A 20,353-nucleotide genomic window follows, 5' to 3' on the forward strand; every position below is an offset into this window, starting at 1 on the left:
AATGCCACTTTTAGAATTGGGCATTAATGTGTGCTTACTACTCTTTGTGCCCCACCTGGTTATGTATTCACCATCTGGTTTAGACTGACAGGAGCAGGGGATGTGCATTCACTGCAGAAAGTCACAAAGGGGGTTGAGGTGTGTTCTGCCTTTCCTAGGTGGCTCATAGTTGACTTGAATAGGTCTGGTCTGCATTAAAAGTGGTGGGAGGAGTTGTTACCTGCACCTGAATAGGGCTGTGGCAGCCTTTCACAATGCTGTCTTCACCCCCCTGTAGTGTGTCTGGTGCCAGGGCTGGGTATTGCATTAGGGTGTTGTGCACTTCTAAAAGTTGTTTGAAGTGCCCCCAGAATAAAACATTTTGGAGTATAAGTACAGGGGTGTGCCCCATGATTTTAGACACTGCGTGGACTTGTAACCGGGAGGCTGCTGGACTGCCAGGAGGAACTGCTGTGGGACTGGATTACTCTATAGTACTGATGTGCTGCCCTGAGATTAGGACTGCCGCTCTGCTCTGAGGACCTCTTGTTCTGGCCTGCCTGTCTGCACCTTGCAGGTGTGCCCCAGTGCTCTCCAAACTCTAGTACCTGGTGTAAACTTTATTCCTTCTACAAAAATAGCATGAGATGAGATCTTTTGAATGCTGGTGCCTGAGGCGTGGGTTCACACAGGCATAAAATGAGACAGAAGTGCTTTTGGTAGCCCTGCAGTGCAGGCAGCACTGCACTTCCATTGTGGTGTTTGAGAAATGGGAGGGGAGAGCTCCAGCAGAAGAAGCGCTCTCCCTGTTGTGTTCCCCCATCTTTTCTTGTTTATCTGCAGCTGGGGCTCTGCTATGTGGGCCCGGACTCCCAAAGAGCACACAAGCAGTGAGGAATTCTTACCCAGTAGCACCCAGAAGGAACTGGCGCATCAGGGGCTCCATTCAGTTCTCTCCTACCAGAAAATGAGTCAGAGCCATGCAGGCTCCAACCCGCTGTATTCCTGCACCAGGGAAGAGAACCTCAGTCACGCGGCCCTCCAGTGGTAGGCTTTATAGCGGGGAAGCCTACCACTGTAACTCACACACACTAAACAGTGTGGGTGTGTTGGTTCTGGACAATTACCTCACGAGTGCACACCAGTCCCAAGGGGGTGCCATGGTGAGATGGACTGCTAGATTCCCCTGCCTTGCTTTGGCTTTTGGGTTGTGGTGGTGAGCCTCAGCAAGGCCTACCAGTGCAAGGGATTCACCCTTCTCTGCACAGAGTCCTCAGACCAATAGGAAGAAGTTGGCACAGAAACTGGAATAGAAAATACAGAGTTTATTAAACCTTATGAGGTGGAACTACATTCACACAACACCCTTCGGTAATGTATGAAGTAGCACACTGAATGGAAGAAGCTTGGTCCTTTTATACCCACACAGGGGCTCAAATGAAGGCGGTACAAGTACAAAATGCTGGTTTTAGGTACATATAAGGTCATACAGAAAATGCACAGTCAACAAGTGGGAGGAGCCAACAGTTGCTAATTCTGGTGAACACATCCTGACAGTTACAGACTAACAGCAGCTGCATGGACAGCTGCAAGCTCAACTGAGCATGCGCGAAGGTGGAAGATGCTAAATATAGTCCATCTCTAGGCAAATTTCAAGAGCAGTTAACAGAAAGGTAGGACAGAGCACATGGCGAGCACATGATAGCACATGGCAAACAAAATGGCTGACAGAAATACAAAATGGATTCCACAAAACGGACAAGATAGTCTCTAAATGCAGGATGGCTTCTGCTAATGCTAACCTAATCGCTGCCAAATTACAACAAACAACCCTTTTAACATTAGCTGAAGAAAGTCGTTCATCTGGGGTAATCTAGATATGCATCCTGTACATTGATGCTCATCATCTCAGTGATCTCTTTATTTAACATTTGTTGTGCTTTTGTTTCTGCAATATTTCTTTTGGCAGGTGTACAAGCAGTGATGCATATGGAGCAAAGCATAGGACCACATTGTATACATACACGGCATATAAATAGTATCATCAATAATATACATAAGATAGTCAGTAGCTTCCAGCCCCAAGTGATAAAGAGTGTCCAAATCCAGTTCGAGAATGTCCATGTACAGGTTTCTGGGTGAATATCTGCAGCAATCTTATGCAGTTTAGAGATTGCATCATATACTGAAGGCGAGTGATCGGGAATGAAGACACAACCGCTGCTGCCAATGATGCGGCATGCACAACCTCGATCAGCCAGAATCACTTCTACTACATTGCGATTCTGGAGTGCTACAATCCTCGCAACTTGCAGCTCCTCTGTAATGTTCCCATAGCTGTTTGATTACTGACAGCTTCCACAACACGAGTCAATCACCTTATCTTTCTGCTATTCAATGCAGCACCCACAAAGAAGAACAATCACTAGTTAAAATCAACATATTCTTGTAGAGCAGTGTCAGTTTGATCCACTTTATCAGTACTTATTGTCCTCTTATTTCTGTTTTTGGGAATGTCATGTCATTGTACAATTTGAAGTAGAGGTGATTTGACGCAGGTGCCAAAAATACAGGGGGCAATAGAAAGGACACATAGCAGATCCCTGACCACCCAACAGGTAGTTGATAGTATTATGTGAAGACGTAAAACTGCTGTTATTGGCACCTTCAATGGTCAGAACTATTATACACTCACTCCTTCCTACTGGAATTCTTCCAACACTACTAATACATAAATCTGCTTTAGCTCTAGTAACAGAAATCACAAAAAGTCCATTGTTTTTAATATTTCTCATGTTCGTAAAGACATATGGTGTCAAAATATTGTCAGGTTGATACTATTCCCATTCCCATTTAGTTCCTTTAGCTTGAGGATAACCATCTGTATCTTGATAGCATACTTTATTCAGACGGAAGTTAATCCCACCTACTGAAGGCTTTCCGGAAGCAAACAAAAGTTCATACAAGCTTGACATGAACCATTATGGGAAAACAGCAGAGGAATAAAAAACGTTCCTCCTTTCTTTTGATGAGCAGGTATCATCCCACACACCCAACAGTTGGTGGTATTCGTGGCATTATGTGTATGATGCAACATTTGAAAAAGAGTGTTGTTTAAGTAGGATTGTCGATGCTTCTGCTCTTGGTATGGAAGCGTGAAGTATTGATGTTCCACTGGCGCTGTAGTAGTGGCATCAAAAAGCTGTCGAGCAGGAGCCATTTTCTCAACTAACCAGGTGATTATTGCCATAACCACTAGAGCAACAACAAACCCTACAGCACAAATGTTTCTTTTGTTATGCATTTTAGCAACAGTGATAATTGATCTTTCTACAAACTCGTTAAAACAATCGTTGGAGCTCTTATCCCAAGGCAGCAGTTGATTTCTTCTCCACGGGCCAAGACGGGTGTCACTACACTACGAATTATGAATTGGTTACCCCTTTCTCGCCCAGATCCACATAAAAATATTTCCTCCCCTCTGCCTCCCCCGGGTCCCTCATTGGTTCAGTCAAAGTGATGTACAAGGAATTGAAATAAAATGTATATCGTTGAAGATATCTTTTGATAATAATAAATTCATGTGAAGCTACCTTGTAGTTATAGATGCCTTTCAAGACATTATTATTATTTTTAACAATTGTATGTAATTTGTTGTATTTTTTCTGTATTCTTTTAGAAATTAATTTATTAAAAATCACGTGGCTCTTCCAGAAGAAGGCGCTGGTCGCCGAAACGCGCGTCGAGAATAACTGTGCCACTCTTATTTTATGAATTATTTTTTAAGTTAACAAATGTGTGTTGTATTTAGGTTTTTATGTATAGGGATTTATTGAATTGATTAGGATCTTTTTACGTATATGAAATTAATGTCCTTTTGAATGTAAATGTTAATAAATATCAGTATGTGAATCCTTTGGTAGCTCTTCTTCATTTAACATTTTTGTATCTTTAGCTATGATTGCCTAGGTTGTTTCTTGTTGATTGGCAATTTCTATTTATCCATGTCTTTGTTGCTCCAACAACCCTCATCGTCCAATATTCCTTCGTTAGACCATTGCTCAAGTTCTTTCACAGAGGCAGATCTCTTTGTATCCAATACTTCCTCTCAAGCATCATGCCAATGCTCAGCTTGTGATTTCACTACGTACATGGATGTAGTGCTTCGCTGCATCGCAGTCTCACGGGCTACGCGGTCTGCAAGGGCATTGCCTTGTCCAATTTTGTCACTGATTTTCTTGTGCGCGCTACACTTCATAATAGCAATTCTCTTTGGGTATGTAAGTGCAGTCAAGAGATTATGCACTAATTCTCCGTGCATTTTCTGCATCCCGTGGGATGTAAGAAAGCCTCTTTCCTTCCAGAGTAGGCCAAAATCATGAACCACTCCAAAAGCATAGCGGCTATCTGTGTAGATGTTCACACACAAGTCAGTGCTAAGTTCACACACTCGTGTCAAAGCTATTAGTTCAGCTGCTTGAGCCAACTTCTGTGGTATGCGAGCTGTTTCCACTACTGTCTCAAGTGTCGTGATTGCATATGCAGCTGAGGTCGTGCCATCTGGTAACTTCAAACAGGACCCATCAACCCACAGTTCCCCATCTACATCTGAAAGGGACGTATCTTGCAAATCGATGCGACCCTTTGTCTGTTCCTCAGTAAGGAATATAATACCATGAGGCTCTTTTGATTGAGATTCAGTCACAGGATATGGCAAAAAAGTAGCTGGATTGAGTGTCGCACACCTGTTCAAGGTAATATGTGGTGCTAACTGTGTCAATACATATCCTGTCGGGCGAGCACTAGATAAGTGTTGTGTCTTAGTCTGATTCAAAAGGGCATCTACTGTATGGGGTACTAGCACCAACAGTTTGTGTGACAAAACTATTCCTTCACTCTGACTTATGGACACAGCTGTCACTGCAACTGAACGGAAGCACCAAGGCAATGCACGAGCAAAAGGATCAAGAACTGCAGAAAAAAATGCACAGAGGAGCTGCTTATCACCGTGTGTCTGTACTAAAACTGACAATGCACACCCATCTTTCTCATGTACATAGAGTGTAAAAACCTTCGTGTAATCTGGTGTGCCTAACACTGGTGCAGAGCAAAGAGCTTGTCTTAACTGACGAAAAGCATTTTGGCATTCATCTGTCCATGGAAGGGGGATCGGAGTGTTTTTAGTAAAAAGTGCTAGCAGGGGTTTAACAATGTGTGAAAAACCACATATTCCTTGCCTACAAAACAAAGTCAAACCAATGAATGCACGGACATCTTTCTGTGGGGAAGGTACTGGTGACTCTAAAATTGCTTGAATGTGATCTGGTGTCAGTGCACGGCCCTCCTTAGACAGAAGGTGACCTAAGTAGGTTAACTTCGGTCTACAATATTGCAATTTCTTCCGTGATACTTTATGGTTGTGTGTAGCAAGAAAAGAAAGTAAAGACAAAGTACATTCTTCACACTGCTCAGGCGTATCGGCTGCCAACAAGATGTCGTTGACATATTGTATGAGAACCACCCCTTTAGGTAAGACGAAATAATCAAGTTGTCTTTTCAGTGCTTGGCTATAGATACAAGGACTCTCAGTGTACCCTTGAGGAACTCTACAAAATCTGTATGATTGATTATTCAAAGTGAAACCGAACAAATATCGGCTACCAGGATGAATAGGAATTGAGAAGAAAGCATTCTTCAAATCAATTACAGAAAATGTAGTTGCTCTTGGAGGGACCATGGTAAGCAATGTCGTTATGTCAGAAACCACAAGGTACTGCGGTATTACAATCTTGTTAACTTCTCTCAAATCAATGATGAATCTGTAAATCCTAGTGTCAGTATCTTTTTTCAAAATGGGAAGAATCGGACTATTGCAAACATTGAAAGGAACTTCTTCCACAACCTCCACGTTAATCAAATCATGTACAATGCGTGTGAGTGCTTCTTCTCCTTCTCGAGAAATTTTATACTGAGGCAGTCTTGGCAATGAAGCACCCTCCTTGACACTAATATGCACTGGCGGAATAACCATTTGCTCTACATCGGTGTCTGAAGTAGCCCACAAAGTACTAGGGAGTGAAGCTAATGCAATGTCCTCTTTAACAATACAGGATCTCTCAATCACAGGGTAGTTGTCAATCAAAATAACCCGTACTCCTTCCGGAGAACATTGTGTTGTAGCCCTGAAATATTTGAGCATATCAAGACCCACAATATTATCTGGTGTGTTTGGAGAGAGCAAAAACGGACATGGAGCAGTAAACTTATCAACATGGAATGCATGTGGTTGTGACAGTGGGCTAAGGGAAGGTGTTCCATCGAAACCTATAGATGTAATAGTTAAGCCAGACAGGGGAGCCCTAGGAACCAAGTGTTTAGACAAGGCGCTACGAGTAGCTCCTGTATCAAAAAGAAACTGATCAGTAGAACCCAAAACATGTGCTGTAACATAGGGACCCCTCTGATCTACTGGAACTTCAACTGATTCCTTACCCTATCCTAGGCAATCCTATGCATAAGCAGAATCTTGAAAATCAGACGGCACAGTCGGACATTTGATATTGGTCCCGTCTATCAAAAGTGTTAAACTCATCCTGTCCACGTGTATTAGCATCAAACCTAGCACAATCATTCGTGCTTCTTCTAGGCCCTGGATATCCAGAACGATTTCTTAGTTGTCCCCGACCACGTGGACTCTGCTGAGCACGCAGTACTGGACAACCAGAAAGCCAATGTCCAAATTTCTTGCAGTATGCACACTGGTCAACAGACATATTCGAAGGAGTATAGGAAGGAAAGGACGAACCATAAGATCCACATCCACCTCTATCATTAGCTCTCGAAGGCAGACATAAGCCTGAGCCAACATAACCTTTGTTTTCAACTCTAGTCTTTTTATCCTCATTACCCTTTGCTTCTAATTCCTGGTATTCATAATACTGAGCCATAGTCAAAAGAGAAACCGGAGAAGAGGTAGTCCATGAACTTTCACTGGCGTTTAGGCAACTAGCTATTCCTGGCAAAAGGTTTGCGACATATTTATCAACAAACAGATGTCTACCTGTGTCATCTGTCAATGACTGGCCACTAAAATCGTGGAATGCCTCTTCAAAGCGTGTAAAGAAGTCAGAAACTGATTCATCCTCTTTTTGCTTGCAAGATGCTAACACTGTCCAATCTATCTTTTTAGGGGGAATAGTCATCTTTAACTTAACTAATATAGCTGCCGGAAGAATTAAAATTAACTGACACGGTTTCTGTGCAGGTTCTCTGTCTACATCTAACTGCTCTAAATCTTTCCATAATGCTCCAAATGTCGCACGATCATCAACTTTACGCACAGTTTTCCACATATCAGATGGTAATATTAGTCCAAAAAACAGACCAATATCAGGCAAAGTCATAGTACAAGAGCTAATAGCACCCTCAACTTCCTCATAAAAGGCAGCTGGATTCTTTCGTGGATCAGGTAATGCAGTTTTAAGGACCATGACATATGCTCTATTCCAAGGAGTGTAAACATAATTATAAATAAAATAACCCTTTGCATCTGTAGAAGTCTTATCATCACTTGTACCCATTCCTTTAGCAGGAATATAGAAAGGCGCGGCTTCCCGCATGGGTTTCACATTAATTACAACATTCTTATCTGTTTCAGGAGAAGAAGTTTGTGCCATGCTGATCTGGGATGTTTGTGCAGCTGTGTCTGCTGCCTTTTTCTCCTCTCGCAAACGGGCTGCTTCAACACGCAGTTTAACCAAGCATTTGATCGTGCAGCCAACTGGGAGAAGACAACAAGACCTTCATGTAGTTGTGTACAATCATTTGCTACATCATCGGGCTCAATTTCTACCAAATATTTCCTGAACCGTTCAATAACCTCTGCGGCAAATGTATCGGTAAAATATATTTGCTCCCTTTCCTGCCAATCTTTTATACTATCAAAAAGTTCAGAAGCAGTGGCAGTACTACGAACGGCTTTTCGCGCAGCAGATCTAATGTCAGACGCACGCCCAGCAGATAACATTGAGCATGTTTTTCGAGCTTTGTCCTGGTCTGTAGGAGAGTCCTCATCTGACTCATACGGAGCAGAAGGAAGAGTATACGGAAGTGGACAACGATCTAATAAGAGAGAATCATCTTGGGGTTTATTAAGAATAGGATAAAGAGGTCTACGACCAGCGTATTGGCCATTTACCTGTAAATGACGCTCCCTATCTTCCCTCTCTTTAATTGCTTTCATTTCCCTATTTTTCATTTCCAATGCTTTCGTATGAATGCTCTTACGTTGTTCTTTTTCAATCAAGGCTGGCTCACGCTTCATTCGCTCACGCACTTCTCATTCGAACACAGTTAAACATATCTTGCCAAGCCTTTCGCTTAAACATTCGTTGTTCCACATACTGAATCTTTCGTAAATCAAATGACCCATGCATAGGCCAACGCAACTCAGGATCCGTACGAGTATATTTATTCCATAACGTGCTGTACATTATAGAAGAAATACCATACTTAATATACATGTCCCTATTAGGTGCCCCCTCCGGGGGGGGGGGAGGCGGTTGTGCTTCATCGAGTCTCAAACTGGTACCTCTACAAAAGCAACACATCCTACGGAGTGTGCTGGAAACATGCATGCCAAAAATTTTGCAAAATATGCAGTATTATAATCAAAGTAGCGCTTAAGGTGCTCTTCGTACTTTGCGCCATTCAAACAAATTCAAATAGAGAAAAATCTCCTCATTACCTGCCTATATAAATTACAATTCATATATACCTTACAAACAATTACTAATATTGGACAATCCTTCAAATCAAAAGCCACAGTAAGTGTTACTAAACTACCTTACCAATCCAAGGCATCAAAAACCAACAGTAAGTGCCGCAGAATGACTCTTACCAATCAAATGGTGTCCAGGTTCCAACTGCCAAGTTCTCAAATCGACCAAATGGTCACTGCACAGCGAATCAACAGAAGAGATCTCAGTCGAGGACCGGCACCACTTGGATGGTCAGATCAGAAAGAAAGGAAAAATGCCATGGGTGCCAAGACTCGGGTCTCCTCAGGCAGCGATCGCTTCCAAAGCGAGATTCCAATCCTTTGTCTCGACCACTCCTTCCGGCATCCGAGTCGCCAATTAGCTCCACGTTGGAAGCGCCAATTTGTGGCGGTGAGCCTCAGCAAGGCCTAAGAGTGCAAGGGATTCGCCTTTCTCTGCACAGAGTCCTCAGACCAATAGGAAGAAGTTGGCACAGAAACTGGACTAGAAAATACAGAGTTTACTAAACCTCATGAGGTGGAACTACATTGACACAACACCCTTCGGTAATGTATGAAGTAGTACACTGAATGGAAAGAGCTTGGTCCTTTTATACCCACACAAGGGCTCAAATGAAGGCGGTACAAGTACAAAATGCTGGTTTTAGGTACATATAAGGTCATACAGAGTGAGGGAAGCCAACAGTTTCAAATTCTGGTGAACACATACTGACAGTTACAGACTAACAGCAGCTGCATGGACAGCTGCAAGCTCAACTGAGCATGTGCGAAAGTGGATGATGCTAAATATAGTTTGTCTCTAGGCAGATTTCAAGAGAAGTTAACAGAATGGTAGGACAGAGCACAAGGCGACCACACGGTAGCAAATGGCAAACAAAATGGCTGACAGAAATACAAAATGGATTCCACAAAATGGACAAGATAGTCTTTAAATGCAGGATGGCTTGTGCTTATGCTAACCTAATCGCTGCCAAATTACAAACGACTAGACCGTAATGCAGTCTATGCAGCTGGGTGCTGGTCTTTTGTCATCGTTATGCTTTGTGCGGCAGACCCAAGCCTGCTGCACTGCTTGCTGCGGTGGGGATGATTTGAAGGCCTCATGCCGGGAATCACTTGGACCACCCCATTTCTACTATAAAGCAACTAGAAGGAGCGCAGAAGCTCCAAGGGCATAAAAGGAATTACCATAGAACGTGTTGTAGGAGTATAGGGAAGCTGCACCCTGCAATTGCCTGGTAATGTTGAGTAAGTTATGCCCTGCCTCCAAACTACTACTTCTTACTAATGCCATGATGTGATGCTTTATGTTGTGTATGCCTTGCATTTATCGGTATAACAGGCAATACTTCACGATTCACCATATGTGCAGTGATGGTATTTTTGTAACATGTGCAATCTATAAAGTGTTTACTTGATTGCACTACCTATGCAGTTATGACCATTGCCTTATGATAAAGTGATTTATGACATAAGTGATGTCATGACAATCACCTGGTTGGCAAAGTGATTTATGTGATTATGGTCTATAATGTTTTATATACAATACAGTGGAGTCTCTTTTTGTGGTGTGCCTAGTGTGTTACTGGTGTGTGCGTGTGTGTTACACAATCACTTTACATATTGCCTCTGGGATAAGCCTGACTTCTCTGACAGGCTACCAAGGGGGCAAAGAGGGTTATCTTGTGTGTATAACTCCCTTACCCTGACTAGAGTGGTGGGTTCTGCCTGGCTTAGGTGCATTCCCTTGCCAATTAGAAACCCCATTTCTAACAGGTGTCTGAGCAACTTAGTCCCCAGATGATTCCAATGTGATGGGACATGACTGGAAGCAGAAGATAGTCATCAATGCAGGGTTGCAAAGGGGCATAGAAGCACAATGATGTTCATATCATGGAAAGTATCATAGTACACACAAGGCCCAGAGTTTAATTAGCAGTAACACAAACAAACATATCCCAATAGTTGTGGACACATTAAACAGACAGAGCCAGGCATTGTTCACAGGTCAACAGCACCAATATTTAGACACTTCACACAGGAGCATATGGGTACAATAGAGGGAAGACCACTAGAGCTTTCAGCCAGAACCAATGGCAGCAGGCACCAAATAGCCATGACAAGAAAATGGCACATTTCTAAAAGTGCTGTTTGCAGAATTGTGGCCTACTTTAGTGATGGCTTTTATGTATTTAACAGTAAGGTTTTGCCCTCGGAAATGGTTTTATTTTGCCAGGTTGACATGGCAGCTTAAACTGCACACACAAGCTGCTATAATTTACTATCACATAAGTATCAAAATCCAAATGAAGGAAGGTCTGTTAGTGAGATGGAGGGCTTTCAAGTAAAAGATAAGAGTTAATGACATGGCAGGAATTGTGAGGTCTACAGATATTAAAAGGGTTGGTTTTTAGATTTTTTAATATATTACTAAAGCTAGAAAATCTGTAGACAATGGGACCTTGACAGGAGAAAGTCTTTTTAAATTCAAGACTATAAAAATGGAGTCTATTGTGTTGTTAAATATTATTCCTCATTTGTGCATTCTATTATCCTGCTAACCATGATTTAGTTTCTCAAGGATCTGGTGCAAGGAACTCTAATAGTTGTTGTAGTAGAATCATATTTATCTCAGCTTTCCCCAGCTCCACAGGGTCTCGGCATTGCAACATAGCCACTCCGAAAACTTCCATCACGCTATCCCATTTTCCGGAGCTTTCTAAGGAGGAGTTCAACAAACTTGTTTTTCGAGTGAAGTCAGGCTCCCCTAAAGACCCTTTGCGGCCTTCTCAATCTAGAGAATCTTCCTCTTTTTGCCTTCCCCCGCTCTGTAAGCTTATTAATCTGTCCCTGTCTTCAGGTTCTGTTCCCTGTGCCTGGAAACAGGCGCAGGTAATCCCTATTCTAAAAAAACCTGCTCTAGACCCTAAAAAAGCGGAAAACTATCGTCCCATCTCTCTCCTCCCGTGGGCTGCTAAATTAACTGAGGCCCATGTTAATACCATCTTAGCTAACCATCTCCATTCTGCGAATATTTTAGATCCCTCGCAGAATGGCTTTAGGCCCGGTCACAGCACCGAGACTGCGCTCCTGTATATGGCTGAACATCTTCGCATGTTGGTGGATTCAGGTCACACGGCGGCACTGGTGCTCCTTGATCTAAGTGCCGCCTTTGACACTGTCTCCCATGACATTTTACTCCAACGTCTGGTTGGATATTATGGCTCTTGAATGGTTCAGATCTTTTTTATCTGATCGCTCCTTCAGGGTCACCACCTCCCGTTTCGAATCCAAACCACATGCGATTGCTCAGGGAGTTCCTCAGGGATCGGCTCTTAGCCCCACTTTATTTAATCTTTATGTCCAACCGCTAGCTTCCGTCGCCATGCGTGGGAACCTTTCCATCGTATCCTACGCAGACGACACTCAGCTGGCGGTTGCTATTAGTGGGGCTTCCGATCTTGAGGCAGTCAAGTTCCGTGAGGGACTTATATCTGTGGCCCACTGGATGAATGACAATTTTCTGCAATTAAACGCCAAGAAAACCGAGGTGCTTATTGTGGGGAAACAATCACATCTGTGGGGCGATAACTGGTGGCCGCACGAGCTCGGTCCTACTCCTACCCCTGTCACTGAAGTTAAAAATCTTGGGGTATGGTTTGACTCCCAACTGAGTTTTTCCACCCATACTAAAAAGATTGCCGCAGCATGTTTTGGGATTTTGCGTCAACTTCGGTCCACTTTCAAATACTTCGACGCTCCCACTCGACAACTCATTGTGCAAGCCATGATCTTGTCTAAATTAGATTATGCTAGTTCTCTTTTTCTTGGAGTCAATCAGGCTGAACTCTCCCGTCTCCAACGCGTCCAGAACGCTGCCGCCAGGGCTCTGGTTGGCTTACCCAAATTCTGTTCAGCTAGGAAAACCATTCATAATCTCCACTGGCTCCCGGTGGCACAGAGAATAATGTTTAAATCATTGACTCTGACATTTAAAATCCTCAAATTGTCATCTCCTCAGATTCTGGAGCATCTTATCTCCCCCTACGTTCCAGCTCGCTCTCTGAGGTCCTCTGTTCTCCACCTGACCATAGTGCCTCGCTTTAAGAGATCCAGGATTGGCGGACGCTCTTTTTGAGTCCTTGCCGCCAAACTATGGAATTCCCTGCCGGTCCATATTCGTGCCATCGACGGGCTCCTTGCTTTTAGGAAGGCTGTCAAAACTTTTCTTTTCCCCTTAGCTCCTTAGTTTTGCTGTGTTGTGTTTTGTCTCTCACCTTTGTACGATTTTCTTTCGTTCTGTACTAGCGCCAGGACGCCCCTTTGCTGGGGCATCTGTGCGCTTAATAAATCCGGATAACATAACATAACATAACATAACATGCACAGACCACTTGCCAGCAGCAATGGAGGACAGCAAATAGGAAAGCCAAAGTGATGTGCAAACAAATGGAAGGCCAAGGAGGGCAACGAGCCAACCACCTAGCATGTGTACATCACAAGCAAGAGAAGGAACAACAACCTCAGCACATGTCTGGCACAGAGAGTGAAAATAAACTACAGTCACATGAGTGCAACAACTCAGGGTGACAGCAAGTCAACCCATGTATAGGCACAGGGGTGAAAGGAAGGGAATGACGTCAAACAGAGAACAGCCACACATCTGTATCCAACTACTTGACAGGAGTATGTCAGCAGCACAACACACAGGGCCCATTGCAACACACCATGACTATCAAACACAAGTATTAATCTTCACACATACCCCCCTCATACCTACAGGACACAACACCAGCGCCAAACACACAGAAGGGTGCCAATAATGTCCTGTCAATACACTGACAAACAATCACACATCCTGGGGGATTCACAAACATCACACACATACAGGAAAACCTGAACCAATGTGTCCACAAAAACAACAGCCAAACACATAACTCAATAGAAACACACACAGAACCACAACAAGACCAGACATGACCTGTGCAGCAAAACTGTGGAAAGGCAATGGAAGCACAGACACAACAGGAGTGCAAAACCTCATCAGTCAGGAACAATGCACATTCAACATACCACAACTCAGACAAAAAGTGCATCAACACAAAACAACCATGGATACAAAGTGGGAGCAATGGGCCTACAAATACACAGATATACATACCACACTACCCATCAAGTCAACATGGTGTCAAAGTGTACCACATGCATGCACATGCACAAGAATGACAAGAGACAGCTCAAATATGAGTGGAGGAAACACCAAGGATGCACCAAACACAACCACAGGAACTAGAATGGACCTAAGTATATGTGACAGATACACAAGTAAGTCACAACACACTGGCAAAACACATCTGAATGAAACACACTAATAAAACACACACACCGGCATGCAAATACAACACCACACACAGAGCACCTGTCAACTGGAAGACACAACACAGCACAAACACTGCACACAGCCAAATTAGATACACAACAGATGCACATGCCACAAAATCACATAGCAAACACGGCAGCACATCAGGGGATGCACACCAGGCAAGGACAATGCAACATGCACTCACAGCACTGCTTGCACACCAGGCAGTGTGTGTACAACAAACATACCTGTTCACACCCAGATATGAGTGATACACCATGAACACACACAACAACAATCAAAACAGCACACAGACAACATCATACCCAGGAAGTCAAGCAGTCCTTCAGCAAACACACATGCAGCTAACCCACAGATGCACAAGTATGGGACCCCAAAGTAGATAAAACAGGATCAGAGGAAACAAGCCATAGGAAATGCTGAAGTGGCATACAGTGCATGTGTCATAGTAAACTACACCCACACAGATAACATTTTATTTAGCAAGGCAAGGACACTAACAAGGCAGACACATGGAGTAACGTCTTTTTATTCTCACATGAGACAGATAGGCAGCAAAATTAGACAAGAGCAAGACCAGTGCAGTTAAGGTATATGAGATTCTGCAAAGGCAAGGTGCAAACAGCAAGGAACAACAAGGCCAGTAGCCAGGGAAAAGTGCAGTTGAGGTACATGAGTTCCTACACAGGCAAGTGGCAAACAGCAGGGAACAACAAGGCCAGTGCCAAGGTAAAGTGCAGAGTATGTCCATGAGAAGCTGCTCAGGTAGGGGCACACATCAAGGCCAGTGGCCAGTCTAATGCTCAGAGTAGTTGCATGAGATCCTGCACAGGGAATGTGTGTGACTGTACCCTGCCATGGTCAGCAACACAGTCAGGGTGGTAACAATGGGCAGTACAGGCAACGCAGTGGGCGAGACAGGTGTGTGAGAGGGACTTCCACTCAGACTTGGCTGTCAGTCTGACTGGGAGGTGGCTGTGTGTCGGGGAAAGTCAGAGGACTGTACCGGGGAGAGATAGTCCCAGCTGAGGCTGAGGCATCAGTGGCCTGGGAAGCGAGAGGGCTGCTTGGACCAGGTGGTATAGTGGCAGGTAGAGGTGGAGTCATGCTGCTGAGAGATACAGTGTGAGTGGGAGATTATAGCGGGGTGCCTTTCCACTGTTTTGGGATTCAGAATAACTTCCCTGTCTTGGGATTAATGGAAAGTGGTGTGGACACAACAGGCACACATATCACCAAAGCTGCATCAGGTGCAGTCAGTGCCCCTCCATCTGGGGACATGCTGGATCCAGCAGGACGCTTGGCTTGGCCTTGCCTATGGACCTCCATCCCCTATTTACCAGGTGTAGCCCCTACAGAGCCCTCCTTTCCCTGCTTCACAGGGCTTTGTGGGTGAATCTGCCTTCAATCAATCAATCAGTCATATTTGTATAGCGTGCTACTCACCCGCTAGGGTCTCAAGGCGCTGGGAGGGGAGGGATCAGCTACTGCTCGAATAGCCAGGTCTTGAGTTGTTTCCTGAAGGAGAGATGGTCCTGGGTCAGCCGAAGGTGGATGGGGAGGGAGTTCCATGTTTTGGCCGCCAGGTAGGAGAATGATCTTCCTCCGACGGTGGCTCTGTGAATTCGTGGGACGGTGGCGAGGGCGAGGCTGGTCGAGCGGAGCTGGCGGGTGGGTGTGTAGAATGTGAGGTGGTTGTTGAGGTACTCGGGGCCCCTGTCGTGGAGAGCCTTGTGTGCGTGGGTGAGGAGTCTGAACATGATTCTCTTGCTGATGGGGAGCCAGTGCAGGTCTCTCAGGTGGGCAGAGATGTGGTTGCGGCGGGGGATGTCCAGGATGAGTCGCGCGGAGGCGTTCTGTATGCGCTGGAGTCTTTTCTGTAGTTTGGCTGTGGTTCCAGCGTAGAGGGGTTTCCCGTAGTCCAGTCGGCTGGTGACGAGGGCCTGGGTGACCGTCTTTGTGGTTTCGGTGGTGATCACCGGAAGATCTTTCGGAGCATGTGCAGGGTGTTGAAATAGGATGACGAGACGACGTTGACTTATTTGGTCATCGTGAGGGAGGAGTCCAGGATGAAACCCAGGTTGCGTGCGTGGTCCGTTGGCTTGGGGGCGGTGCCCAGGGCAGGGGGCCACCAGAAGTCATCCCAGGCAGAGGGGGATAATCTCAGGATGAGGACCTCCGTCTTGTCTGAGTTCAGCTTCAGGCGGCTGGTCTTCATCCACTCTGCAACATCCTTCATTCCTACCTGGAGGCTTGCTCTGGTGGTGGCGGGGTCGTTGGTGAGGGAGAGGATCAGCTAGGTGTCGTCAGCATAGGAAATGATGTTTAGGTTGTGTTGGCATGCAATGGCTGCGAGGGGGCTCATGTAGATGTTGAAGAGGGTGGGGCTGAGTGAGGATCTTTGAGGTATGCCGCAGATGACTTCAGTGGCCGTGGAATGGAACGGGGGGAGGCGGACTCTCTGCGTTCTTCCGGCGAGGAACGAGATGATCCACTCCAGTGCCTTCCCTTGGATTCCGGTATTGCTGAGGCGCTGTATTAGTGTGCGGTGGCATACTGTGTCGAATGCTGCTGAGAGATCCAGGAGGATGAGGGCAGCTGTTTCCCCTTTGTCAAGCAGGGATCTGATGTCGTCGGTAGCTCGGAAACCGGACTGTGAGGGGTCGAGGGATCCGTTTGTCTCGAGGAAGGCGGCGAGTTGTTTATTGGCGGTCTTCTCGATGACTTTGGCAGGAAAAGGGAGGAGCGAGATGGGGCGGAATTTCTTGAGATCTGTGGGGTCCGCGGTGGGTTTCTTCAGGAGAGAGCGGAGCTCGGCATGTTTCAAGCTGTCCGGGAAGGTGGCGGTGGCGAAGGAGATGTTGATGATGTCCCAGAGTTGGGGTGCGATGATGGAGTCGGCCTTGTTGAAGACGTGGTGAGGGCAGGGGTTGCTTGGGGAGCCGGAGTGGATGGTGTTCATCGTGCGGGTGGTGTCTTCGGTGCTGACCGGGGTCCAGTTGCAGAGGGTGGTGGTGGGGGGCGCTGGTTCGGTGGTTGGGTGCGTGGTCTGTACGCCGAAGCTGTTGTGTATGTCGGCGATCTTGCGGTGGAAGAACGAGGCAAGTGAGTCGCAGAGGTCTTTTGAGGGTGTGATGTCGTTGTTGCAGGTGCTGGGGTTGGAGAGCTCTTTAACAATGCTGAAGAGTTCCTTGCTGTTGTGGGTGTTGTTGTCCAGCCGTTCTTTGAATGTTGTCCTTTTGGTGGTGCGGATCAGCTGGTGGTGAAACCGGTCCTAGGATGCTTGATTCCGGTCCAGGAAAGACAGGGCTTGGCAGTTCGGGCTGGACTGTTCCCGTGAGGCACAGGGTCAAGGCTGATTTGCATATGGCCATGTCCCATGTCTCAAATGGGGTGGTGTGGAGTGCAAAAAAATGATGGATTTAGGCCCAGATCTCTGTACTAGGGTGAATGTATTACAGTGTTCTGCATTCTGTCCATCAACTGTTGTTTTGCATTTGTCACCCCGAGTGGGATGGGTATGCTCAGACGTGAGTCCCATGCTCTCCACACCACTGGAGTCAAGCTATCCTGGCTGAAGACGGCTGATAGCCAGAAACCGGTCCTAGGATGCTTGATTCCGGTCCAGGAAAGACATAGCTTAGCAGTTCGGGCTGGACTGTTCCCATGAGGCACAGGGTCAAGGCTGATTTGCATATGGCCATGTCTGAACTGGGGTGGTGTGGAGTGCAAAAAGACGATGGATTTAGGCCCAGATCTCCGTACTGGGGCGAATGTATGACATTGTTCTGCATTCTGTCCATCAACTGTTTTGCATTTGTCACCCCGAGTGGGATGGGTGTGCTCAGACGTGAGTCCCATGCTCTCCACACCACTGGAGTCAAGCTATCCTGGCTGAAGACGGCTGATAGCCAGAAACCGGTCCTAGGATGCTTGATTCCGGTCCAGGAAAGACATGGCTTGGCAGTTCGGGCTGGACTGTTCCCATGAGGCACAGGGTCACGGCTGATTTGCAAATGGCCATGTCTGAACTGGGGTGGTGTGGAGGGCAAAAAAATATGGATTTAGGCCTAGATCTCTGTACTGGGGTGAATGTATGACATTGTTCTGCATTCTGTCCATCAACTGTTGTTTTGCATTGGTCGCATCTGTGTCACTGTGCTCGTGTGCAGCAGTTGTGCTTGATGCCTTACCGCTGGTGTCCGTCCCTTGGCCTTCTGTGCCCACGGGAGATGTTGCATGAGAGAGAGAGATGTAGGGTCAGTTTATTGGCTGCAACAGAACATTCATATGCAAACAAAGCATCACTAAAGATGATGAAATTTCCCTGTCACACACCCCCCTATGCAAAAACATCGTGCAACCTCAATTTTTGACTTGATCCTTTGCCTGTCAACAAGCTAACGGGGCACAAGTCAGCCATGTGATGACCACACAGCACACTATCCTTTCTATGGCTGCGTCCAACCAGACAAACAAATAGGTCTGAGCACACCTAGGGCCCTGAAATGGGCACAGATGTACCCCACCACATGTTGCCACTGCCATATCTGGGTGGAGGAGAAGGAGACAACACAGATACAGGCAACATAAAAGTCCACACTTGCAATGAGTGTATGCCATACACTATGCTGTACTGTGGGGCACAACTACTGTTGCACATTGGTGTCAGATGTCTAAACATCAACATATTGAAGCCAGGCAATGCACACATTGATGAAAGCACACTCAGATTTTGCACACTGCAGTGCCCTTACATGGGATTTCCCACCCTGACCAAATGCTGACGAGACCTGAAGCCCACGACTCTCAATGCAATGTCAATGCCCATTACTCAAAGAACATTAGGAAGTACAGGTAGTGTATGACAGCTGCACCCAACACAAAGGCTACTTACAAGACCCTGCATCACACTAGCAACATCATGTTGCCAATAACTGGCACAGGCTGTGAACACATGCAGAAACACACAGCCAAAGTCACCCTTCCAAGAATACTCACACCTAGCTTGCTGCTGATGCTCCTTCAAACGTGCATCTAGCTCAGGCTGTGTCACGACCAGGATGTGGGCCATTAGTGGTGTCATGCTCCGCGGCGCCAACCTGCCAGTCTGAGGGAGCAGCCCCAGCGTCATCTCAGCCACATTCTTGCTCAGCCAGCAGATGTCATCCCACCTTTTGTTGGTTATGATGAGATAGATCTCATCTAGTTGCGCACAGTTCACCACGCGTTTTCGGTAACGTCCAACATAAGTAATGGCGCATTTATTTTGCACTTACACGGAGGACGCGGTCGGAGTATATTGTTTGGAACACTGGCGAAGCTTCAATCAGGTATTTTACATAGCGATACCCGTAATATGATAATGGACACTCTGTCATTTCTTTCGAGTCCGTTCACAGTAGTAAATATTTCGTTCCTTTCTAGTTTAGGAGACGATTAAACCACTCTTAAGGTATGTGGTTCTGGAATTGGTTATAACACCGTAACGTTTGAAATTTCACTACAACATCTAACGCCTCATTATATGTTTATAGATCGGTATAATCCACACAACTAAGGTAATCAAGTTCCTGAAAACATAGGGTAAGCCACCTAAGTATCTTTCTCTTTTTTGCCATCAGTGGTAAATCTCTAAAGTATACGTTTTTATAGCATGATTTATCACTGGTTTTTTATGTTTCATCCTTTAGCTGACTCAACACATTAACAACCACAAGAGGTATGAAAGAAAGTTCACTTTATTACACACCCCCATGAAAAATATTTAAAACAGCACACTTACAGATCCTGTTGTTTCATTTTTATTGCAGATCATCCCCTGATGAAGGCACTATCTGGTGCCGAAATGCATTGGGCATGAGTACACATAACAAGCATAGCATATGAATTATGAGTGGCCATAACATGATTTTCAAAATGTTGATTATTGAAAATACTGTATTGTAAGAAAATGTGTCAAATTGGATTGAGTTTACATCTGAGTATGTAATGTTTCATTTCTTGATTACAAAGAGATCAGTATATGAAATTAAAATAACTGATTGCATTATTTTTGTGTTGAAATTGTTAAATGTTTAAGGTGTAGGAAAACACCAGGTGAACTGTGCGCAACTAGATGAGATCTATCTCATCATAACCAGTATTTGTTCACTACGGGCGTGACACACCCGACTAGTTGCAGCACCATTGGATTAGATTGAATATTCAGT

Source organism: Lissotriton helveticus, chromosome 1_1 (assembly GCF_964261635.1).
Source record: "Lissotriton helveticus chromosome 1_1, aLisHel1.1, whole genome shotgun sequence".
Taxonomy (NCBI): Eukaryota; Metazoa; Chordata; class Amphibia; order Caudata; family Salamandridae; genus Lissotriton; species Lissotriton helveticus.